This window comes from Neopsephotus bourkii, unplaced genomic scaffold (genome assembly GCF_033783945.1).
Source record: "Neopsephotus bourkii isolate Nb327-2 ecotype Australia unplaced genomic scaffold, CSIRO-AGI_Nbou_v1 NB_1820, whole genome shotgun sequence".
In the NCBI taxonomy this organism is placed as follows: domain Eukaryota; kingdom Metazoa; phylum Chordata; class Aves; order Psittaciformes; family Psittacidae; genus Neopsephotus; species Neopsephotus bourkii.
In genome coordinates this window covers 2,703,496-2,729,974 of record NW_026902293.1, presented here as the reverse complement: position 1 = coordinate 2,729,974, position 26,479 = coordinate 2,703,496, and the positions used below count along the sequence as shown (strand labels likewise).

At 41.7% G+C, this 26,479-nt stretch overlaps 1 protein-coding gene across 1 annotated transcript in view; it reads right to left on the bottom strand.

Annotated features, from left to right (window-relative positions):
- FAM110B (family with sequence similarity 110 member B) overlaps positions 1-24,228 on the bottom strand; it is a 111,397-nt gene extending 87,169 nt beyond the window's left edge. Inside the window, exon 1 of the mRNA XM_061343053.1 lies at positions 24,044-24,228. The gene's annotated coding sequence lies outside the window, so the exon portion shown is untranslated. The remainder of the gene's footprint in view (positions 1-24,043) is intronic.
- Positions 24,229-26,479: the final 2,251 nt, after the last annotated feature.

Genomic DNA, 26,479 nt, shown 5'->3' with positions numbered 1-26,479 from the left:
AACCCAGTAGGTACTTACAAAAGCAGGAATTAAGCATAACATGACAACTCCGCAAAGTCTTCCTTCATCAAAAGCCTTTAATAACATTCTTATGCTGCACACCAGAATTTTGAGAGGCAGAGAAGGAAACAGCTTCATAACTGATGCAACTCTAGCTTAGGCTACTTGGGGCAATTCTGGACAAAAGTAAAAAAATATATAAGATCCCATGATTACTCACTTTTCCTTGTTTAAAGCTAGTTACCAAATCTGGGTACTGGTTAAATGATTTTAATGAAAACACAAATTATCACTACCCAGAATGTCAGTGAATGTCAGTGCAGCGCTACAGCACTTCCACATCCCAGAAAAAGTGAATCCAGGGAACTGATCCTCTCCAAGCAGTAGGAAGCTGGCAAACACAGGCAAGGGGCAAGCAGCCAAACCAACTACTACCGCTAAGAGCAGTATAAATCAACAGTTTGAATCAGAAGGTTTTACACTTCCTTTCTGAGGACTTAGCAACTTATTGCTGCTTTTATAAACGTTTATCAACCTTATGTCAGGTTGCTATGGCAAGGCATCAAAGTGGCAACAGTCTGATGTTGATTTGGGCCACTTTTGTCAAATGTCAAATCAGGAGCTTAAGAGACTATATTCTCATACTGTTCTGACAACTCAAACATAAACTTTTGACACTTTTGTTATACCTTATAAATAAAAATACCAAGTAGGACATCAAGCATTTGTATTGTATCACTATATCCTGTATCACAGGATGAAAGACCAGAGAGCCGATCGGGCTTTTACATGGGTTGTCATGTGCATCATCTTCCTTTGGTAACTCTCATCCTCATTTAACAGCACTAAGGTCGGGGAAGAAGGAAAGAGCATCCAGTATTTTAAAAGAAGCTTCCAAAACAGGAACAGAATTCATAAAGAAGATAGTTACTTCACAGCGGCAGTCAGAAAGAAGAGAAAGAATGCATGGGAGGTTGCAACTTGAAAGCTGCATGTCGTCAGTCCACGAAGCTAGGTCTCTTCTACCCTGAAGCCAAAGGGCAACTGAGAGATCATCCTACCCCTATCACTCATTCTGAAACTACCTGGCAATTCTTTTTTAAATAATAGAGATAAATCACTAACACTAGCACTGGGTAACCTTTGGAATTTCAAATGATCCCACAGCTAAGAAAATAATGCTGGTCATTTGGGTTACAAAAAGATCGGAAAAAATACATGCAACATTTCTGTATACCAGAACATGTTTTTTTTTTTCAGCAGAGTCCCTCACATATCCCTACCAATGTGCATTTTGATGATTTCACCAAACCCATGAAATGTCAATATTCTCCTTTGTAAAAGTTGCTAACATTTGCTGTATCAGGTATGATGATGTTTCTGAAGACAATTCTGTGCAAGTTATCTACAAAGACAGGCCCTCAAACAAGTATTAAACCCCAAACACTGAAGCCAAACATTCTGAATTGTAAGCTCAAATATATAAGGCATCTAAGAAGGTGCTTGTGTAACAAAAGCTCCAAAGCACTAAAGACAAAAGAAAAACACTCTCAAAATTAAGTTCAACACCTAAAAATATTTCTACTTTAACCTCTACTACAGTGCTATCATTTCTACTGCTACATTTCTGTACTGTGCAAACAATGCATCTGAGTTTCCAATTATGTCTGTGTGCAAATAAAGGAAGGGAGAAATTTTCAGAAGCATGCCTCCTTAAGACCCTGTCGAAGTGGTTCACATGATGCAATTCAAGCAGAGTATGTTCCAATTCACTTGCTATAAGATAGACAGTAATTATTCTATTACACTTCAAAGAAACTATACTGTTCCTGCTATAGCTGAACCCAAGACAGGTAGTATACCAAAAGTCACCCTTTGGTCACTAACTATAAAATCTACAATAAAATATGTGGGATGTGAACAGAATTTGATGAGGTATACATAAAATACCTTGACATTTTTCTCTAACGTTTTGTTTCTAGTGATCTTGATAATCTTTGCTCATTTTACATGCAAAAAACATAACTATGCAAGCTGAAATTTCCTGGATTAAAAAGAGATTTTCAACATATAAAGAATTGCTGGGAATTAGCTCTCTTTGTATTGACAACACTTCAGCACTTATACCACACAGCAATTTATTTGGGATGTTACTATTTAGTCCCTGTGTGGGTGTTAACTGAGTTGCTTCGAAGTCTGCTTCACATCTATAGTACTTACTGAAAGAGAAGACACAATTACATTAGTCACAAAGGCTGACTACAGGACCTAAGGCTTCTGTGCATCCCACTTTGGGAAGTTACAACCTGCAGCTCCACACACACTGGAAAACTTCCCCTAAAAGCAATAAATATGATATTCATTGTCTTTTGTCAGCACAAACCCAAGTTTTGCAGGCAGACAGGTATCATTGGCAGGTCCTGCACCAGAGGATGGGAGGGTTTCTGACCTCTCTCACACCCACAAGATCTTGGGGAAGAACAGGAGGAAAGGAAGTGTCAGCTTTTTACACTTAAGATGACCTTTTCTCCCTCAAGTTTGCACTCCTTGATACAGTATTAGACATCGAAATAGAGACCTATTCTCTAAAACATCACATTGGAAGCAACTGCGCCAGAAACAACTCTAAGATGTCAAGACAGATGGCATCAAACTTACTTAACCTAATTTTTTTGTCAAGTACAGATCCATGGCTTACAAACAGCACATTTTAGAGAAACCTCTTATCTTGATTTACAGAACTTGCAAACTGATGGAAAATTCATTACATCTCCTGCGTGTGTAAGTTGTTCCATGATTAATTATCCTAATTTAACTACCCTTGCTTCTGGTTCTAGGGCAACACAGAAGCTTAAAGGAAAATTAAAGACTTCATGAGAAGTATTTTCTCCAAGTTTGTTTAAAATTTTAATACAGTTGATTACTGTAGCTAAAAGAGCCAAGAATTTCCCTGTTCTTCCACTTTACATATTTAACAGTTTCCCCAATTTAATAGTTTTCCCAATTTCTCCAGTTTACATATTTAACACCAGGCCGAGGCACTGGTGCTGCGGAGTTAAACACAGAGGGAGGTGATTGCAGAGGAAGAGGAATGAGAAAGCTAGACAAGGCCAAAGGAGAGACTCCATGTCTTAGTATCCCCCAATGAATTAAAACAAGAATTGGCAAGATTTCGTATTTATTTCGCTCACAGAAATGTTTTCATGAGTAGAAGAAAAGAGTGCTGTGGCAAGAGCAACACCACAAGACCTGTCTTATTTCCTATGGATGATCACATTCTACACAAACGATCATCAACATTTTAGGACAAGAGGTTTAGATCAGATATTGAGAACATTTCTTTTCAGCGAAATGGTGCTCAGGCATTGAACAGGCTGTCCAGGGAAGTGACAGAATCACTATTCCTGGAAGTGTTCAGAAAATGTGTAGATGAGGCCCTCAGTGACATGGTTTAGTGGTGGTCTTGGCAGTCCTGCCGTAAAGGCTGGACTTGATAATCTTAAAGATCCCTTCCAATCCAGTTAATTCTATGATTCAATGACCCATGGTCAGGAGGCCGAAGCAGCACTGGAAGGCTGGGGCCATGGCATGGGATATAGGCTGGACAGTGGACATACATGGGAAGCAGGGAGAAACACCAATAGTACCCAGCCCCAAGCATAGCCCTATACTTAGAAACACAGAAAGAGCATGGCCTAGTGAGCTTTTATGGTGGCCGTCACAAACACATGGGGGAAGGCGAGTGTTTTAACAACGCCAATAGAAAGGGAAATGCTCTCAGCCATGTCTGAGTGCAGTGGGTTCCTTTTTCACCAGTGTTTTCCCAGTCAGGAAGCTTTCTAGCCACAGAGATGATTGAATTTCTGTTGAATCACAGAATCATAGAATCATAGAATAGTTAGGGTTGGAAAGGACCTTAAGATCATCAAGTTCCAACCCCCCTGCCATGGGCAGGGACACCTCACACTAAACCATATTACCCAAGGCCTCGTCCAACCTAGCCTTGAACACTGCCAGGGATGAAGCATTCACAACCTCCCTGGACAACCTATTCCAGTGCCTCACAAGTTATTAATAAGAATGAAATCTCTTGACCTAGATTTTTCTCCAGCTTAAAAAAAATAAATATATAAAATCTGCACACACACAAACACTAACATATTAGACCCATCCTACACCAGGGCACTTCAAAACAGATATTTAACAATGAAAACAAAAAAAGCACTCTGTGCCCCTCCCTTACCCAGCTTGGTGTAAAAACATGAATACAGATGATGTCTGATTAAAACAGAAACCTGAACGCCAGGTTGAACGTATTGACTTTTCAAAAGCATTTTACAATTTGATTTTCTTCTTGCCTGCTGTGATAATTGATGAAAACTACACAGGGATTAAAATGAGCACAGGTGCTTGTCTACACAGTTCAAAGAGATTTGATCCCAAATGAAAATAATGGAAAAAAATAAAGCTTGAGTATTTTTAGGAATAGATTTAACACAGCCTAACCAAATAAGCCTAGATTAAAAGCAGGATTTTAGAGTCCACATTTCATGTTACTGAAATTTAAAATTTGTATTCGTAATGTATCAGAAACTTCAGCAAGTGATACCTGATGTAAGCTGGTATTAACAGCCTTCTGTATCATAAGTGTTAGTGGATCCAGAGGAAAAAAAAACATAAACACACTAAAAGCGTAAAAGAGCATTAAATACAAACAGGCATGTGTAACAACAGACACGTGGTACTCAATCAACATTATTTTTCAGTTTGTGAGAAGTAAAAGGAAAGCCCGTGTGCTGAGAATATTAAATTGCCAATATACAAATCTGCACAAACCCTCTGCTTATTTTCTTTGCCAAATTTATACTGCTACAGCTGGATCACAACTTCCCGGCACCCGTGAGGTCAGGAACCGTTTGAAAAGAAATGCATGATACAGCTAATCTTTGTGCCAGCTAATCATACTTAATGCAAAAACCACGATTTTCCCCATTTTTCTGACCCAGGCTCCTTCAGCAAAGCTAACTAGCATGTCGCTAATCCTAAATTTGTTGCGCTACTTTGTTAAACAGACTTAAAAGACAAATACACACAAATCACACAGGATAAAGAATTTATTCTGTGCTCAAGGCTTATTGCTGAGCTTCTATGAGAACTGAAAAAAACAGCCCAGCACTCAATTAAATAGAAAACAAATTTATTTGTCTCCAAGGCAAGCCAACAGAAGACTCCACACTTATGTAGGCATTATTATACAACAGCTATTTTCTTGCCTAAACTACCTAAACCACTGCTCCTACAGTAATATATACACATATTCAATCTTGGTTTTGAAACAAAATCCAGTATATTTTTTAGGTCTCTGAATAATAACAGTAGGGATTTCCAAATATATGGAACAGAGACAAGTATTTCTTTCCTTCCCTCCCCTCCTACACAGGGGGCAGCTCACAGACACAAGAACTAATTAGTGGTGCCTCCAAACAGGCTTCATTTTCACTTGACTGCTTTTTTGACTAGTGAAAAAAAAAAAAAGGGGGCACCAGCAATCATTTTGCAGAAACACACCTGTAAAATTGTCAGTACTGAAATTCCCCCAGCAAGCCTGTACCTACACTTACCTCCATGTATTTTCCTGTATGTCTTACCCTGGATTTATATTTTTGCAGCATCAACTACAGTGGCTGTTATTACAAATCCGAATTAATTCCATCTCCATGCCAAAACTCTTACTGAAAAGTTCTGAAACCTCTCAAGCTTTGACTTTAGATTTTCTAGATTTTCACACCAACCCTCAGAGGTCTACAAGGCACCAAGCTGAGTCTTTCAACAGACTGGTAAAGAAACTGAAATTAAGACATCAAAACCTGGCAAAAAAATTAACACACCACAAACATATGCTTCTAGGTTTGGTTTTGGTTTTTTTCTTCCTTTAAGCAGAAAGCCATCATATGCCATTACTACACAATTCAAAAACATTTCCTTTAAATTTCTTAGAGCAGCAAGAAACTATTTTACCTACTGCTTGAACCAGTTTGTATGCTAGATAATGCTTTAACTAATGGTAACAGATAAATAGCACCCCAAGTATAAAACATGTGAAGATAAACACAAGGAACTGTATAAGGAGAAAGCAGTCTTTCACCAGCTTCTTGATCAACTCAACTTCCTGATGAACAAATTTAGTTCCAGGATTTCATACAGGCCAATATTATATTTTAGATGTGGTTCAATTTGTGCAAGCCACATTTAAAACTGCAGGGATCATAAAAAGTGCAAAAAGTAAGACTACTAAAATAAGTGATCAAAAGATCTTTCACATTTAAAGGTCAGTTCAAGCCCTGAGGAAGACAAAAATTGTGGGTTTTTTTATTATAGGACATCATTTTGCACATAAGAAACCATTTATATTTACTGTAAAGTTTAAAAGGAAAAAAAGTACTCTAAGGCATTAATTGAAAAAAATTAAGACTTTAGATCCTAAACAATTAAGATACTTTGAAATAAGCTAAAATTGTTGTGATTTAGTTTTCATTAACAGATAACCAATTCATTTTCCTGCAAGAGTTTGCATAGCACATGGTTAACTACCACCCTGCAAAGCATCTGAGGACAAAAAAAAGGGGGCATAAATCCTAACAGTTCAATACAATAAAAACCGATACACCATCATTACTGCCTTTCTTTTTGAGAGCAAGTATAAATAAAAACACGCTCATTAACACACAGGCAGATAAACAGGAATAAGACTATAAAGTGAATGTGCACAGGAAACCCAGGGGCTGAAATTCTAATCCTTCTGTCGACAGAAGCTGCAGTCACCAGGCAGCATGCAGTCTGGGCATTCACCTGCAATACATAGGCAATACTTACAAAAAGATCGAGCTTTGTCTGAGAAAAGTTTCTTTTGGCTTACGAAGTGTAATATCTGCCTTCCTCAAAAGCAAACAATAGCCATGCACATCAGCTCACCGGTGATTCTGCCAGAAGGACACCTGGATGCGAGACTTGCACACTCAACCCATCATTCTTGGGAATGGACTTGATGGCAAGAAAAAAGCTCAAGTTGTTGCAAACATACTAAACAATTCAAGTTGACATGGTCACACCACACCACTACTCTGTGAACTCTGCATTACCTTTCTGTGAATTCCTAGATTAAGTGATGAAGCCTAAGCACTTGGTTAAAGGTCTTCACAAAATGAAGAAGGGAGGAGGAAACCTTCAAACAGAATGGAATTTCTGTTACAATGAAATAATTTGGTGCTAGTGGCTAGTAAAAGAGCAAGGTTCATCTTTAACTACCATCTCCTTTTGTCTCACACAATCTTTTCTGATACGTTTATGGTACAACGTGAAGCAAAGTTATGTTAGGTGCTACAGCAGGAAGCATCCAGCCAGGCTCGGGAGCTCAGGAATTCGGTCTGTGTCTAACTAAAAGCTCTTCTGTTGCACCTGGGAGTTAAATGTACGGCAGTTATCGAGAAGCCTATGAACCCGTGTAGTTTCATGGAAATATTAGGTCACTAATCAAGGGGAGGGGTTTCTAAATACCATGATCACAGGCTTGGCATAGAGTGCAATAAAAAGGGAGAACCACAGCCAACAATACACTTTTCCAGTGCAGCAGCTTTGAGAAGTCTCCATTTTCCACTGGACTGAAACTACTGCTTCTATCCTAAGCCATTCTGTCATAAAAGCTTAAATACCAAAGCAACAAGAGACATTTTGCTTACATTTGGTGCTGTTTCCCTTAAAGTGCAGTAGAACTCGATTTGGCAGCATTTATTCATAAACTGGGTTCAACTCCTACCTCACTCACTTTTAGCCAACACTGACAAATAAAACCACAATTTAACACTAGCAAATGGAAATGTTTGCAAGCTGTTTTCTGACCGTTATGCTTCAAGCATCCATGACAAGCCCATTGCTATCAGGATTGGCTTTACACCACTTCATACTCTACCACTAGGTAGTATTCTTGCCAGAAGTCAACCACAGTCCACCAACAGAAATCACAGAGCAAGGGAGAACTTGTTTCTATACACATGCCTGCTTGTTTGAAACGAAGCCACAGGATCACACTACAAGGTACACAAAGAATCTGACAGTGTTCATTACTACTTTAAAGCAGTTGGACATCAGCTGCCATATTTGAGCCATGAAGAAACTGTCATGGGCAAGTTAACAAGATCCAAGAAACTGGCACTCACTGAGCTGATACCAAAAGATACTTGGAGAAATAACGCTTCTGTTTCCAAACTGAAGACTTCTATGTAATTAGGATATGCAAATAGAAATAAATGAAAAGCAAAAAAAATCATTAAAAAATCCGATTACACCTACAACCACTTTCCTACTTATAGAGCCACATCCTTGTTTTTCAGCTTAGTAAGAGAAAGGCTCAGACCCTTATTTTATATCTGGTAATTTATTATTATTGTGCTCTTACTGACAATCAAGTACTAATACTAATAGTTATGTAATTACCATGAACTTTTAAATAACTTATGCTGTTAAAGAACTTACTGTATTAAAGTTAAAACAGTTCCACACCACATAAAAACAAACCAAAATACGCAAGAGCATCTTCACTGGAATTTCAGCTTTTCCTTTGAAAAGCAAACTCATTATGTTCTATAAAGAGAATGAAGACTCCAAAAGAAGACAAAATTCTTTCTCAAAGCCAGGCTCTCAAGAGATTGCATAAAAAAAAGATTTTATACTTGGCTCAAAGAAGAACATTTGGGAATCACTATTTTTGAGCAAGGACTCACCCACTTAAAGGCAGAAGAACTTATTTTGAAAAGCAGTGTGAAATTTCAGGAGAAAAAAAAAACAACAAACCCACACGTATTTTGCACTTCCCAGCTTTTGGTAGCTCTCCAGATAAGACAAAAACCTCACAATAACCTCTTCCACATATAACTGTTTTCTCATAGATGCTGCCAAGTTATCTTATACCACTACCAAGAACTTCTGCAAGAAGTAAGTACTTCCAGACAAAGCAACTCAGAGGACAGACAGTAAGCAAAAAGTAAAGGCATTTAAGGTATTTGAGGAAAGATACCTGAGAAAGGGGCCTGGGGAATAAAGTTCACTGGGTTCCTACCTCACGCTGCTTTGTCACCAGTCCATTTAATGCCCTTCAGAAGCTATGTTGGAGCAACACTGTAGTTATGATGACACAGGAGAGCAAGATCATAGCTCAGGACTTGTGGACAACCTCTCCAAAGCCCAGGGCAGGACATGAATTCAAGCCCAGCCCCACCACTAAGGACTACATTCACAGAATAGCTAACAGCCTCCAGAGGATCAACGCTTCTCCTTTGGATGCAGATCATGTACTGTAACTGCTTCCGCGGATCTGGTCCAAAACAGCTGCAAAAGGAAATGCTCATCTAGGTTAGAATAGGTCCCTACAGAAACATTTAGGACATTAAAACAAAAAAAATACTTTCTGTGCATCTACACACATGGACACCATCATGTTACGACAAAAATACCAAGGGATGGGGAGGAGGGTTCAGTCTTTTGTCTCCAAGATTACCTGCAGATATGCATAAAGCTTCACATAAACGTTCCCTGTCCTTGCTCTCCCTTTAGTCCTGGCCCATAAGCCCTGTTAAGCACCTTACCCATCCTCAGGCAGAGCTCTATGCACTCCAGCCAGTCGCTGATACAGAGGGCAACTCCTCCTCCTCCCCTGCCTGCTCTTCCTAGAAAGCCCAAATTCTTCAATTCCAACACTCCACTCATACGAGCCATTTCACCAGGTTTCCATGATGCCAGTAAGATCCTAGCCCTGCAGGCATGTGCGTATCTCTAACTCCTCTTGTTTATTCCCCATGCTATATATGCATAGAGGCATTTAAGCTGGGCCCATGAGGAAGCTAACTTACTGGATGGAGCAGCTGGAATTCTGCTGTGCAGATTTTCAGGTTCTCTCCTGCTGACCTCTGATCCCTCTCCAGGTACTGGGCATCTACTACTGGCACTGACATCAAACCCGTAGGAGTAGAATGGATAGAGGTTCCCATGCCCTGGCAACTTTGGAAATGTTGAGTAATGCTGCATGTCCCATAGGCAGTGGTGCAAATCATAAACCAAGACTCCCTGTTAACTCCTCTTTCTTCTCATGCATGCATGTTTTACTGGGGACACTGCTTTGTGTATTCTCACAGCATTTTATCTGAATGCATTACTGCTTGCTTTCGATATCAATCATTGCTTTCAATGAAAAACCTCAACTACAACCTGTGAGTGCTCTGCACAATTGGGCTCCTGGCACATCAGCCCTTGAATTCAGCTGTGACTCTCCTGTTCACCATCTCTCAAAGAACCAGAGGCAGAGAACACCAAGGGATCTAGGAGGGATGACTACACAAACCCTGTGGTCCAACCCAGAGGCCAACCATGCCCCAAACCCAGGGAAAGACATGCCAGGCCACGTACTGCAGGCTGTAGTGGGAAGCCTGGACATGAGGAGTAGCAGGAAGCCCCAGCACTTTCTGAAGCTGCCTCTTCTCAACAGCATCAGGGAGCATCACCATGAGGCACACCCTGCTGTGAGGACAAGCCCAATGCACATGTATCGTCAAGATCAAATGAAGGACTGGGGAAAGCCCCAAATGAGCACTCAGCTTCTGCTTTGCTGCAGATGTGCCTCCACAAGCTGCCTTTGAAGCAGGAACAGAAAAAAAAGGCATCAGATGGTAAACAGTTTGACAATTACACTCATTTCACAGGTGTCAGTCTTCAGCTACAGTTACTGTACCAGGGACCAACTCATCTTCCTGCCTTCCTCCCTCTATCCCCCATTTTATTTAAGTATTCACAGCCTGGAATACGAATAAATCAAGGCACTTTTATTATATAGGTCAAGTCCTAACTTGTTTGTTTACATACCTTAGCATAAAGGTAAAAGTACTACAGACAGAAACTCAGCATTAATGGCCAGTTTAAATGCATGTCCTAGAGATTTAGAAGGAAAGGGAAAAAAATAATCTAACTGAAAAAAAGTCAACAGAAAAGTAACACTGGAGACAGTAAGGCAGTACTTGATTTTTTACCCCCAAGATTTTTACCTTGTGACTAGTTAGCTGTTTTTGTGAGCAGACAATTGAGTAAACCAGACACCTTCATCTTATGTCACTTTACATTTCATACGTATTCAGGCTGAAAGCCAACTACATAATTCAAGATAATGCAGATTGTTTAAAAGCACATTTGAAAACCAATCTGAAAAAGTTCCACATAGGTTTTCATGTAGAATACATACATTTTTACAAAGAATACATCCCTTCCCAAGTCAGAAAAGAATTAGGTAAAACAAAATCCATCATGTAACTGAGAACAATTAAGCAGGTACATACTGTACTTTCTCAGCAGGTGAAAGAAGTTCTCCTATTACTGAAGCTGCCAAAGGCTGTGAAGTTGTCACCAAGGACATGACAATATTAAAACTGACAAAAGAGACTCTGGATAGCAACCCAATGGCACACTCCCTCCTTTCTCAGATGCCTTCAGAGGTACAAAGCACAGCATCCACATTCTAGCACTGCAATTCCCTCCTCCATATTCCTACCAACCTCTGCCTCATCCTTAGAGGATGCTACTAGAGGTGCCAGTCAAGTTTGTAGTGTGGCAACCACAGTTTCTTACATTCTCCGTTATACCTTTATTAATTGTCATGCCAGTGACCTAGCTGATCATGGATAATAACTGTAAGAGCTGTCTGACTTGATGAACAAGATAAACAAAAGTAAAGTGAGGTGTACCTCAGTGACAGAGACCGCAATGTTTGCAAGTATGAAAGAGTTCTGATGTTGACCTTAGAAAAATCCTGAACTAGGAAGATCAGTGCAGCTCTGTGTAACTCTGCTAAACAGCTATAAATAACAAAAAATCAAGAGCAAAAAGTTGTATCCACATGAATGTTCTAAGTAAGAGCAACAGAATATTTTCTCCACTCCAACAGTTATTCTGATTACACTGATTTTAAGAGTTTGATGTTCTATATATTGCGTAATAAGAGAAAGGTATCAAGGAAACAATGGTAAATCCTCTGCAACTCCAGAACTGTGAAAAAGTCTAAGTGCAGAACTATCTTATTGCTTCTTTCAGCTCAGTATATTACAGTACCAAATTACACTTCACTGAAAGAACTTCACAGGGATTGGTAGCACTCTTCAGTCTGGTTCAAGAACAGCTGACTTCATTTTAAAATATTAGATGGCTTTCAAAATTTGCACTCAGTTGAATTAAATATTCATGAAAACAAATCACACTGATTAAGGAACAGGTTTTGTTTCTCATTAGAAATTCAACTTCAAATTAGTGGAAGTTCTAGGCATGGGAAAGGTGCAGCAGAAAGACTGGAACCGTACAAGAGACAGCTTTGCATTAGGCAGTATCTCTACAACTGCCGTAACATAAACTGCCTCCTTGCCTTCCTGTCCCACTAACAGTACAAGTCCTTCAGACTTAAAAGTGCTGTAATGGGTGACATACCACTGGCCTGCAGGACTGCAATACTAACCAAGCCCACTCCTAAGCCACAGCACCATTATTCAGTGCAAATACTACCTGGGCTTTGGCAATATCAGTTTTTGTCCATCCAGTCTCCACCTTGTCCCACCTCATGCAACACCTACATGACAATTTTCAGGGAAAATGTTTTGACCCTGCAGCAAAATGGGAATAAAGGGTATTGGGAGAGTGAGCAAGGATCTATAGGGGGGAGACAGCTCTTCCAGTCCACAGCTCCACCAATCCCCTCTGACTAAAACATGCAACATTATCCCGCTATTCAGCAGCAAAACAAGCCTAACGTCATCAGTAGTACTTGATTAGTATTGACCATAATGATGGGCAATAATGCACAGGAGGAAAATCTCCACTCTCTCACTGAGCAGTGCAGTTCGCACCATGAAGTAAAATGTACATAGGAGGTGGAGTGTGAGGATCTGATTTCATATTGGGGTAGGGAGCCTTATAAAGTCTTTTCAGTAAAAGTCATCTAGAAGTAATATGGAAATAAATTAGTTGATTGCAACAATCTAGACAGCATAATTTGATACCTTTACAGCAGTTTCTGTATAATGAGAGTTTAGAAGGCAAAATCCTGTATTTTATTAAACCCAGCACAGCAGGGTTTAATAGGGCCTCTCCCTACAGCTTTTACCTATTCCACTTTAGGAATTAATACTGCTTAGCCAGCAAAGCATGAGTTAATTCAGCTTCTGTCTCCCCAAAGCCTGTAATTCTCTGGTTTAGACTTCATGAAGAGCACTTAAAATAGTTTCAAATATAAGGTGAACATACATACAACCATCTCTGCATATGCTTCTTTATGAATGGTAAGGATGCTACTCCAGAAGGTACCATGAAGTACAGTTTCCCTCCTGGGCACTGAAAGGATTAGCAGGTAGGTGTACCTATGAGGTGAGGGTATAAAAATCAGCCAGGGAAATGACATGCAGGCTCATCATCGTTCTATGGACAAGCCAGTCCTGAGGACACAGCTATTTCATGGCTGCACAGTATTAAAGCCACAGCAATTCCCCAGGCTGCAAACACACTGAAGCCCAACTTGTGCTGTCAATGTTCAAACAGCACAGGCTTTGCAGACAGGAGCAACGCAAGGGACAAAGAAGGAACATCAAGCAAGGTCCAAGGGCTGCCCAAGAAGCGTAGAGATGCCACAAGAGATACTACTAGGTCCCGGGGAGGTTATCATACTCCAAATTCTCCATATAACACTTACAAAACTGTCCTCTAGAACAGTTCACTGCCACTTTTTTAGTCCAGTGTCTGATTTCCTACAATACAGATAATGAGCCCTTACTTCCTTGTGTTATGGGAGGCCTCCTTATTTTTTCATTCACATTCAGCATTTGCTTGGAAAACCATTCCTTCATCCTTGATCCCTCCAGCCCACATAACACAGGTGACTGAGGATAGTAGGCCACTGATTTGATTTTGCATTTTTATTACATTTTGGATAAAGTCAGCTGCAATAATCTTGTTCTAGCTCATCAGCATTCCTGTTCCTTAGTATATTTTCTGGATAAAGCCCATGCAGACAAATTAGCAGGGTGGCATTTCACATAGTTCTTGGTCTTTATGGTTCATTATCTCATTTAACTCATGTTTGCTGTCAGCTGCCAGGTTCCTAGATCAGGAGAGGGCAATTCACACATCTGCCTAGTGTACCAGTATGGATGACTTCACAATTGAAGCCGCAACATCAGAACAGCCCAAAGATGTAGAACCAAGAGATTTTTAGGAATGGTTTATTTTTTATATATATAATATTTATTTAGGTAACTAAAATCAGGAAGGCTGGCAGATTTTCCCATCACTCAGAACTCTGAAATATCCCATTTAAAGTTCCACTCCTGACAAAAAACTATCAAAGCAGCTCCAAGAAAGCTACACAGCAATTTTTTGCCCCAAATTCTACCAATTTTACTTCTGCTGAATGAAAACCATGTCTTTTTCTGTGCATTTCTGCAACTGCACTTTTCATTCATTAAAATGAAAATTGCTTCTTTTATGCTATCTGCTACGATTCAGATAGCAAAACACTGATGTCTGGCAGGCTTGCTGGTTTTGTTAGGTTAGGTTTTGGTTTGGGGTTTTTTTCTCTCTTCCTGTGAGAGGAAAACTTTTCCCAAAGGATTTAAGCAATTTCATAAAACAAATGTAAAAACAAAGACATTTTTGTTTAAGGACTGAAGGTTTTGTTTTGCTTTAAGGGGATGGAAAGGGAAGGAAGAGAGAAATGATACTGATCATCTTTCAATTAAACTGGGAGGGGAGGGGGGGAAGGAGGTATCCCGTTCCTAAAATAGAAACTTTGTGATAGCACAAACTCACTACAATAAACAGTCCACCAGAAAAAAAAAATAAAATAAAAATCTAGCTATTTTTCCCCCCTAAATAAACAGGTGTATTTATTACAGTCACAAGTGAACACCTCAAACCATTACAGCAAAGATCAGAGGAAAAGCATTTGAATCTGAAGATAAAATTACATTGTGCATTCCTGTATGCTATGCTTCGTTAGTCAGTTTCTCCTTTTCCTCACAGTCTAGCACACAGGAAGAAAGAAATACCTGAAATGTGTGGATTTAAATACACAAAGATTTGGGAGGTTCACTTCAGCTAGAACTTCTGAAGCTCAACCTAATATTCATCCCTTCATTTACTGAAATAGGACCCAATACTACAATGGCAGTAACCCCCTGAACTTGCACAGCAAACATTGCAAGATGGGGACAACACAGTAACAATAAATAAAGGAAAAACTAATTAAAACATCTGAAATCTTTCAGCAAACATGTGGAGGCCTTGCAGGAAATCTGAATGAGCAGACTTTCACATCTGCAGATGTTCCCCAAGCATTTATACAAACACAGTCCATAAATCTCACATGTTGCAGAACTGGGATTCTAGTTTCTGATTAGCAGATATTCATTAATGGACTTAACTCTTTGTGTGCGGCCATCCAGCCAGTTCTTTATCCACTGAGTGGTCCATCCATCAAATTGATGTCTCTCCAATTTAGAGACAAGGGTGTCGTGTGGGACAGTGTCAAATGCTTTGCACAAGTCTACGTAGATGACATGAACTGCTCTACCACTGTCTGTCAGTTCTGTAGTCCCACCATAGAAGGCCACCAAATCGGTCAGGCAGGATTTCCCCATAGTGAAGACATGCTGGCTGTCACCAAGCACCTTGTTGTTTTTCACGTGCCTTAGCATGCCTTCCAGGAGAATCTGCTCCAAGATTTTGCCAGGCACAAAGGTGAGACTGACTGGTCTGTAATTCCCCGGGTCATCCATTTTCCCTGTCCTGAAAATGGGGGTTATAATTCCCTTTTTCCAGTCATAAACAGTCACCAGTAAGTTCCTATATATTACATCAAGTTCTACTATGCAGAGAGAAGTCAGACAGCCACAAGTCATCCTCATTGAGAAAACAACATCTATCCAAACAGAGTAAAAGCCATCCCATGAAGACCCATTCACACTGCCTAACATTCAGGATTGTCATTGCAATTATCATTCAACATCCAAGCTTAACATGCTTGAAGAACTCAACAGTTACATACAGCAATAAACTCCAGTAATATCACAGCTCGGAAAGGAAAAACAGCAGAGACAATACAAATCTTGCAATTAAACACAACATGCAAGTGAAAGTACTTGTACTTCCATGACTAATTTACAAATGTTAATATTAAATTCGAATTCTTCTAAATGTAGTCTTGAAGTACATGCATGCGTATGGGAAGTGGTTTAATTAAGAGTTTAAAAAACTGGTCTAAAACAGTTGGAGGTGGACAGGAAAAATACCAGTCTGTCAAACAGATCACAGCTATACGACTTTTTTAATATAAAAAAGTGCTGAAACCATGTGTATTATCAAAACTTCAAAAATGTTCTACCCAACCACTACTTTAATGATTCTCCTCCATCCAAGCTTAAGCTTCATATATGAACATATATACACCAGAAATGTTTTCTAGTGGCCCTCTGACCTCCCAAATAGCAACGCACACAGATTAACTTGTCAAATAGAGAATGACAACATACAAAGGTCACTACAAATCCAAAGGTCTGGGTCCACTCATGATTTTGGGTAGTTATTTAAAAGACTTGTCTAGTACCATGTAAAGGCACTGGACAGAAAGGAAAACTGTTTGCAACGTTAACACTCTTTCAGCTCCTATTTGTACGAAAAACCCATCAGGTGGAAATCTGAAAGTTAAACCACTGAAAGGCTGAAGAACAAACCCTCCTGCCCCATTCTTCTCTCCACAAGTGTTCTCTTTTCCTTTACTTTTGAACTATACAAGACACTGTGTAACTTACAGATACTTACACCTTTAAAGGTCCCCCCTGCAGTTTAATCTAAGATTCTGTTTTGTTCCTTCCCCACTGCAACCTCTTGATTTAAAAACGTACTTTTCTAAACAGTGCAACCCTGACCAGCTGATACCCCACCATTACTTCAGTGATGAATAAAACGTGAGCTTTTCAATTTAATTTGAACACAACTTAACATGCATACTGAGTTCATGTGTAACGCAAGTATTTCTCCTTCATTTCCCAGCCCACCAGTTCATTCATTAAGGCCACTTAATTCTCATTTTCGTTACTTTCCTCTTGTATTTTTTTCATGTGTGCATGTTCCAGGTTTTACCTCCATCTCCTGTATCACTTGCTCTTTGCTCCAATCCATTTCTCTGCTTCCCAGTCTGACCATGCTTACCAAAAACACACAGTTCCTCGAGCTACTAACAAGAAGGATATTCCTTTCCATTTGCTTGAGTTGCAGACAATGCTGGATGCTGTTATCTTCCCTGTCCAATAAAGTCTTAAAACATTTCCTCCCATTTCTTAATGCAGACTTTTCCAAGACCTCAAATTGTAACAGGAAATTATTTGAGTGATTTTGTTTAAAAGAACACAGCACAGCATTAGGAGACAAGTGTTCTGCTCTTCGATTTCATAGAGACTATTTGAATAAAGGTTGAATCTCTCCTTTGTAAATCTGAAATAACTTTTCCACATCATCCATTAATATTTGGAACTTGAAGGCTGTCAAGTGAAAGATGTTATACAAATGCAAAGCATTGCCCTAGTCTCGTCTTTTTCAATGATACACCCAACACTCTCATAAAAGAGCAACAGGAGTAGATGAAAAATCACAATAAGCAAAAAACCTAATAATACATGCTAAAAGCTACCAAAAAAATAAATTCAATTTTCCCTGGGATTGTTAAATTATTCTTTTGATGGCTCAACACAATCTTTTTCACTTTTATTTCCTACAGGGAATGCTGACACATTAAGCTCCTCACACAGCTCCTCTTTAAAGAAAGACACACATACGCGTTTAAAGCAAACACCTAAAATTTAATAGCTCAGATTTTTAACAAACTACACTGGAAAGGAGTTTGCAACTGAAATATTTCTAAGAAAGACACCAGCCTTACAAACTCAAATTAAATAGACAAAAAGCAGTATCAAGAGACTGACCCCGCTTTCACAAACAAACACACTCAAAATGACTTATTCTTTCAATAATTCTTCTCAACACCTGTCCACGCAGCTGACTACATCCTTCTTCCTTTTTGAAGAGTCATCTGTAAATGTCCAGAAGTTTAACTGAGCATACAAGTGCCAGATACAGGAGCTTATAAATTGACAGACCTTGATGCTATAGCAAAGGTCAAATTAAGTCAACATGTTGTAGCCTTCAAACCACATACACCATCATTACCCTTTCTATGCAGCATACACCTCTTTGGTGTAATACCAGACAAATCTTCAACAGTCAGCAGAGGAAGTGCCTGAACTGGCATATCTCATACCTCCATTTGTTCTGGGCAGTTAGGTTGTATTGGCCTTTGTAAAGCTCAGCACCAGCACCTAGATCAGCTATTACACCTGCAAAATGAAACACACGTCTTCACATTTGGGAGCGTCAACACTGGGTCTTCATAAGTCCTGCGCTTCAGCTATTGTGAACGGCTTTGTCCAAAGCCCTCCCCAGGCAATGCCTCCCTATTCCTCAAACAAGAGGGTGAAGCCAGTGCCATAGAGCACTCATAAGACTAGAGAGCATGAAATCAAGCAGAGAATAGATACAGTCACACACTCAACAGGAGAATATATTTATTTATGGGTTCAAGTCAGCCATCCTAACCTCCAGCCTGCACATCCATTTATGCATTTTTCTGTCCTACATATATTAATTTGTGGTTATCTTTAATATTTTATGAGTTATACTCCATTCCACTCCATTATACCCTAGAAAGGTAAGAAAAAACGAGCAGCTACTAATGCCACAGATGGGGGATTCTAGTTGTTATAAATTCCATTCACTATCATGTAACTGGACAACATATCCTCCCCAAAGTATTTCTGCTCATCACACCTCCTTTACGTAAGTGTTTTCTATTTCTGGTAATCAGCAGCGAAGACCAAGGCATAAAATCTGTTGTAGCTTGAGTTACCTGAACTACCCATTTCCTTAATCGTCAAATACAAGCTTCAACGCTACACTGGGACTTGAGAGAAGTATAGCTGGGAGGGCATCCAAAATCTGACAGTTCGGAAACTCATTTTGAATTCCCTGTGTATAATATTCCAACATTCATTCAACGAGCAATCAGATCATCCTCCTGTACATCAAGATTTTAATCCAAAGTTATGGATGAGACTTCAGTTTATGAACCTTCTTTGTCTCCAAGAATTTGCTCCAGGGAATTTATAAGCAGCTGCTATCTCCCCTGTTTGCTACTACCAAGCTAGAAGAGACAGCAAAGCTTAAGTGGTCTCTCATCTAACTCCAGACTGTTGACGCCCCGTCATCTTTGCAGCCTCGATGTCCTTGTACATGTTACACTGGAATTTAATATCTTCTGTACTCCAGTGACCAGAACTACATACAGTATTTGATATGAAGTCTCCCTATTGACTTGCATAATACCTTGCCTGTCTTCACTGAAAAGCTCTCACTGAAGATCACATTTGCTTTCATTTCATGCTCACCATCAGTCATCCCTGTTTCAGTACAGCACTCAGGCCTTTTCCTCCAGGCCTGTTTCAAGGGATAACCTGCCAGTGATAGCAGATGGGTTCTTTACAATCACTCGTCAATAACTCCACTTTTAGAGTTTTTAACTTCCTCTCATTCCTATTCCTTCAGTCATCACAGGCATTCAGCTCTTCCTGTGCAACAACCCACTGCTTGGTGCTGACTACGTTTCCTAACTTAGCCTCTTCAGCAATCGTCCTTTGCGTATAGTTACGTTAACCAGCATGGTGAAGTAAAATGACCAGCCCACCACTAATACCAATCTGGAGCATTAATTCCTTTCATGCAGACAGTCACAATTTCTCCTTCAGAAGACACCTCACCATTCTTTAGCCAAGCCCCATATTTCCAATTTAGTCATTTTTGGCATTGCGCCTGCTATGGTGTATACACATCGAACTGAAGACTTCTGCTCCTTTTGTCTAGAATATTTCATATTTAACCAGTAATAACACAACTTTTGTCTTCCATGACCTAATTGTGGCAAATCCATGGTGCTTTTCACCCTGCTTTCCACTTATCTTTGTATACTTAATTCCTTTTTTCATTCCAAATTTGTTCAAAGCCCTTGAATACTATCTAGACCAGAGTAAAACACGTGAAGATTTCAATTTCTTCTCCTTTTAAAAATAAATGCAAGTATATTTATTTTGCTGTATTACTATCACAACTGCTGCTTCAACTTGACAGCTAAAAATCAATCTGTTGTTTTTTTTAACCTGGTTTCAGCGTCCTGCACCAACAGTTTCAGAGACCCAAAGCAGAGACCCTTTGCTTCCTTTGTCTGAATGCATTAAATTTGGAAGCAGGCATAAAATATTCATTCCGGTCATTTCTGTTTGGCAGCCTATCTTTCCCCATGTTCAAATCCTCATCTGTATCTAAAGCTGGTTACAACTGATACCTTGGAGGCATTAGACATGTTTTTCAACTATAGCCTGGTCCTCACATTATCATAGCCAAGTCCTCTTCTCCTCTTTTTATTTTTTTTCTCATCATCTTAAATTTCTCCATGCCCTAGCTTTTGGCAATTCATGTGCTATCCCTGCAGTTTCTGCTCTCTGATGATCAATCTCCAACTTCACTTCATTCCTTACAGGTTTTCTGGTAACTTGCAGTATCTTATTCTCATAGCAAGGTCCACAGCCCCACTTGGCAAGCTTTTCCTCCTCTTTAAAATGCAGTTTCCAAGCAGCTATTGTACCTTCCACTTAAACCAGTCCAGGCCTTTTCTTTTTCTTCCTTTTTTATTTTAAACATCCAACTCCTACGTGTCTTTATCCCTGTGGACTTCACAAACTAGTTCTTCTAACTTCTCAGAACCTGCCCTGCTAAAATAAAATTTCCTTGGAACAAAAACACTTTGTAGCTGACATATACTTATCCTTCAGTTTAATTTAAAATTATTAAATTGCAGCTAATCAACACATATGCTTGAGGCATTGCGGACCAGACCCATAATCCAGCAGGAGAAAGCAAGACCCAGTGTCAGCCCCAGAGAGACCAGAGACATTCCTTACCCAGAGTTCAAAGATATGCCCTCTAGTTTCGGGCAGGCTGCAAACATGAGCCTTCATTTACTCTGCATTCCACTACAGTTAATGGCCAAAATCTACCCTAGGATACTTCACTGTATTGATTTCCAATCTAACTCTGTCACCAGTGAGAAACATACTTACAAAAGAACATTTGAGAAATGCCTTCCTTTTATAACAGCACAACATCTCAAAAATGCTCTGTAGCTCTAAGCAAACAGAACACATTTACAAGGCTATGGTCTATAATCTGACTCGGTTTTGCCTCACAAAAATCAGTGTTAGCCCCCTAGATTTTGGAGCATAGTATGAACCTTTAGGAGAAAGCCACCTCCTGTTCACTGGAAGACTGCACCCATATTAAGTGCCTCCAGCAATAATTCTGAGATCTGATGCCTCCAGCATGCACGCCACAAGCCTATGAGGACCAGGGAAGGAGGCCCTAATGGCCAAGGGCTACAGCACGACAAAGAACCACTCTGGCAAAGTGAAAGCAAATGATCTCCATAAGAATCTGAAAACACCATTTCCCTCTTAGCTTGTGATATAGTTTTCTTAACACAGACAAGCCTTCTATGTAACAGAGTGAGCTTGCTGGCACAGGCTATCAGTTCCATCAAGACAGTAAATCATAACCACAACATTCCTGGTATACCTGCATCTCCAACACCATGTGCAGGCACCTGCCTGCTACCTCCTGCTTACAGAGGCTGAAACCCAGAGAGGAGAAACTCAGTACTAGAGCATGAAATGTCAGCTGATGTGGTAAGGGACTTTTTACAAAGGCATGTAGGAATAGGACAAAGAGGAATGGCTTTAAACGGAAAGAGGGGAGATTTAGATTAAATATGAGGAAAATATTCTTCACTACGAGGGTGGCAAGGCACTGGCACAGGTTGTGCAGAGAAGCTGTGGCTGTCCCATCCCTGGCAGTGTTTAAGACCAGGTTGGACAGGGCTTTGAGCAACCCGGTTTAGTGGAAGGTGTCTCAGCCCGTGGCAGGAGGTTGGAACTCGATGAGCTTTAAGGTCCCTTCCAACCCAAACCACTCTATGATGTTTAACTCACTAACCCACATAAAATGGGGCCCCTGCACACATACAGCTCTGTCAGCTCCATCAGCTCCCCATCATGGCAAGGACTGCCAGCTGCCCCAGAAGGAACTGATGGTGGTCTCTGCACCCACCTCCACTGGCCATCATCACCAACAGGCACCTCTCCCGAGGGAGCAAATTCACACTGCTGTCATTCTGCTCTCATGACCAGTCTCACTAGCTCAAACCAAACCTCTGCAGCAGCACAGTGTTCAGGCACCCTCCAAAATGAGGAGCATGGCACTGGACACCTGAAAAAAACAATTCATTGTTAGCTGAAAACAAGGACGCAACATGCCACCTTTTACTCCAGAAGTGCTTAAAAGTGTTTTATCTTATTAATTCTAGGTCAGTTGAGCACACATGTGGTATGGATTACACTGACCCTTTTAGAGCTCTCAACATTTTTAAATAAGTAGGACACTTAACAGTAGACACAAGCCAAGGTGCACACCTACTGTACACCACACACCAAGACCAACCATGGAGCTTTATAGGCAGAACCAAGGACAAGTGGCTTTACGAAGCATGGCTCTTATAGCACATAACGTTAAGTAAATTATAAATGCCAACTCTGACCCAGTATCATATTAAATCAATGCAGGCATTTTATAAAAAAAATAAGTTTAACTAAAGTGACCTTTGCAAAACCACCCAAATCAGTAGCAGATTTACAAACAATTCAAGTATTTACAGGTAAGTGATAAAAAGGTTTGCATCAAAGTAAAAGTTGCCTTGCTGCTTATGAAACACAACAGCATTGTCGTTTTAAGCACAAAGGAGATGTTTCATCCTTAAATATCTGCACACAGTAACTGCAGACTTTAAACACAAGCAAGGATCAACATGCAAACGACCATAAAATTCAGGTTTAAAAAAGTTAACGCTATGATTCACTGAATATGCTAATTAGCCAGTGCCAGGTTTCTGAGAGTTAACCTTCTTCTCTGCCCTATGAGGCCATACACATTGACCCTGCAGGACACAAATCATTCCATTGCTTTCCCTTCTTTTCAGCGATGCCTTTTCCGAGTAAGGGAAGAAGGAGGTACGAAAATCCGTATTTAAGTAAATTACCTTTCGGGCCAGCCTCCTCCCTTCTCCCAGCTGAAGTTTTCTTTAGGTCAGGGTAGCACTCTGAAGCGGCAGGCCCGGTTTCGGGCGGTGTTGTGACAGATGCGGGGCAGACCCGGGGCACAGCGAGCGCCCACTCAAGGCAGCAGCCATGTGCTCGGCCCCCACTCCCGAAACGGCACCCAGGGGAGGAAGTTCACACTCCGCGCCGACCCGGGGACATAACTCGGAGGAGTTCAGACCTATCACTTCCAGCCGCTTTCTCCTGGGCCATCTGTTTTCCCCTGACATTAGCGAGCTACTTCAGAAGAACCGAACCGCTCCGCCCGCCCCGGACCCGCTCGCAGGCAGGCGGCAGGGGACGAAGCCGACTCGGCCGCCCTTCCGTGGGGGGCACCCGCCAGCGCACCGAGCCCGTGGGGGCTGCTCTCTTGCACCGGAGGAGCCGCCCGCCGACCCCACGCAGCAGGGCAGGGCAGGGCAGGGCTGGGCACAGGAGGGCGGCTTCTGCCGCAGCGCCCAGCGAGCCGAGCCCCCCGCCCGTCCCCGGGGCAGCGCGGCGCCGCCAGCCCCACACCCCAGGCCCCTCCGCCGGCGATGGTGGGGGGGGGGGGTCACGCCCGCTCACATCCCCAGGGCCGCCCCCAGCAAGCGGGGAAACGGCTGCGGGACGGCGCCGCGCCCGGAGCACCGGCCCAGCCCAGCGCAGCGCCTCGCCCTTACCGTCCTCGCCAACGCGGCGCGGGAGCCTCCCGGAGAGGAGCGAGGCGAAGAGCGCGGAGCCGCGGCCGAGAAAGCCACCGCCGCCGCGAGGAGGTGGAGGAGGAGGAGAGGGCGGAGGATCGGTGGCGGAGGGGCGGAGCCGGGAGGCGGGGGAGCCCAGCGGCTGGCAGGCTCCCGCCCGCCGCGCAGCCGGCGCTTCCTCCCGACCCGCCGCCGAGCGGAGCCGTGCTGGGTCTGGCGCGGGGGCCGGGGCGTGGGGCCCGCCCAGTGCCGGCTGGGCGGGGAGCCCGGGGCAAACGGGCGGGATCGCCCCTGCCCGCGCTGCGCAAAGGGGACCAGGCACTGGCGCCTTTGTTTGGCGCTTCTCCCACCCGGAGATTGTTCCTCTGGCCCTGGGAGACACAGGGTAACTTCACTGAGGTTAATCTGGGTCTTGATGAAAACCCCCTCCACCTGTGCCAAACGCTGCTCGGCATCGGCATTGAAGTCAGCCTACACACAGGGCTGCAGTTGCCTGTTTATGCCCCAAGGAGCTGTATGGTGACTCGTGATAAATTAAGGTGGTTTATTGCCTTTTACTGCAGAGTAGATCATGAAGAGTGGTTTCTTTGCTTTCTGCACTTGGCAGCCACCAAAAACTAGTAAACGAATTTCAGATACACTCCTCCATTGTCTGTGGTAGTTCAGATTTTCTTCCAAACGTTGCCGCTCATCTACGCTCACTGATCATTGAGGTACCTTTTGAAAGCACACACATTTTCTTGCTACAGTACTCCACTGCTCATCCTGTAAACCTCCTCCAACCTTCCTGATTTCGGTTCTTCAGTTCGGGTACCGGAGTCAATGCATGCAGCACGGGCATACCAGTTAAAATAGTAAAGAGGGGAGAATTTCCTCTCATTCATGTCTCACTTAGTAAAGTCTAACAGACTCACAAATCCTATTGTGAGGCCTTCTCTGAAGGGCAGGTAGATTTCAGTTATTTGTATGGCGGTGGAACGAACGAAATAACTCAACTACAGAACCATCTGTCTACAAGTGACCTTTTAAGAAGGCAGTGACAAAACTAGACCATCCTGGGGTTGTTAAGAAGGCATAAACTGAGAAGATTGTTGACTAAGCAGCCTCCCTTAAAAGCTTCCCCCCCCCCCCCCCCCCAATGCTCAGCAGTTAGAAGATCTCACCTGGGAGCACTCACTGTTTGCGCAGAGGTCTGCCCCCTAGGCTGTAAGACATAGGGTAGCTTAAGGCTGCTGGTGCTAAACCAACTCCATGAGTTTAGTACTAGACTAAGCTGCTTTGGCGTGCTCTTTAGGTGTGTTATCAGATCCTTGAGCTACTGCCTAGTTGTCTGTGAGACCTATGTGGTACCTGCTGCAAAGCACAGGTGTGAGGCAGGAGATTATGCGATACTTGCGCTCTTTCACATCATTAACAAGCCCCTCCTGTACCCTGCACATATGAGCATGGCGGCAATAGAGAATGGGAAAGAAAAGTATGCGATTTAAATATCAGCTCCTGTAGCTATGTTGAGGGGAGGAGGGGACTGGTTAATTTTTTTTTATTTATTTTAAAATTAGAAAAGGTAGGGTAATTGATATCCTCCTTAGTGTTGTGGGGAAAAAAAAAGTCTGAAAATGCAAAACAATGTAATAAATGTGGAGAAGCCTGCCTAAGCCATCAGGCAGCCTTAAGTAAAGCCAATGTGCTAGAGGCATAAGCTACATCGTATATCCTAGGTACTAGACCTGCTTGCTTCTTTATTCACTGGGGTCAGATGCCAACCATCAGTCCTTTAGCCTGTACTAAAAGGGAGCACATCACACAATGGGGTGCTTGTTTGTCACAAGTTCAATGCACAAGCACCCTCGCTCCTGTGACCACCTTTTACAGGAGGTGTATTTTGCCTTTCATTCATTAGGCTGGATGACTGTAGGTGGGGGAGGAGTAGGCAAATGCAGCTCATCTTCTTTTATGTGAAAAATTAGATAACCTGTTCTGGCCAGAAGATTTCCACATTCCTGGTCAGAACAAAGGCTTACCAATATTTCAATTACAGATCAATATACAAGCATTTGTTAGAGCCTAGGAATGTGTATAGCACTTCTATTGTGCCCTTACTGATAAAACAAGAACTACGGAGTTGTTTTTTACACTGGTAAGTTTTTCACACCCAGGCATCACCTGATGGATGGCTTTATTAAACTATGCCACACTGTGCAGCTGCTGCATCTGGGAAGAAGTATGGAGTAATACAATTTAATGCCTCACCTTTTAATTTTAATATAGCTACTAAAACACGTTCTTCATTCTCACCATCGGGACCAGAGACAGCCTAGCCTGTGCCTCAGATAGATGACCAACTTGTTGAAGCAGCCTCCAGAGATCCCACAGCAAGGCAAGCTGCTGACGTGAGCTGGTCATGAGCACCTACTG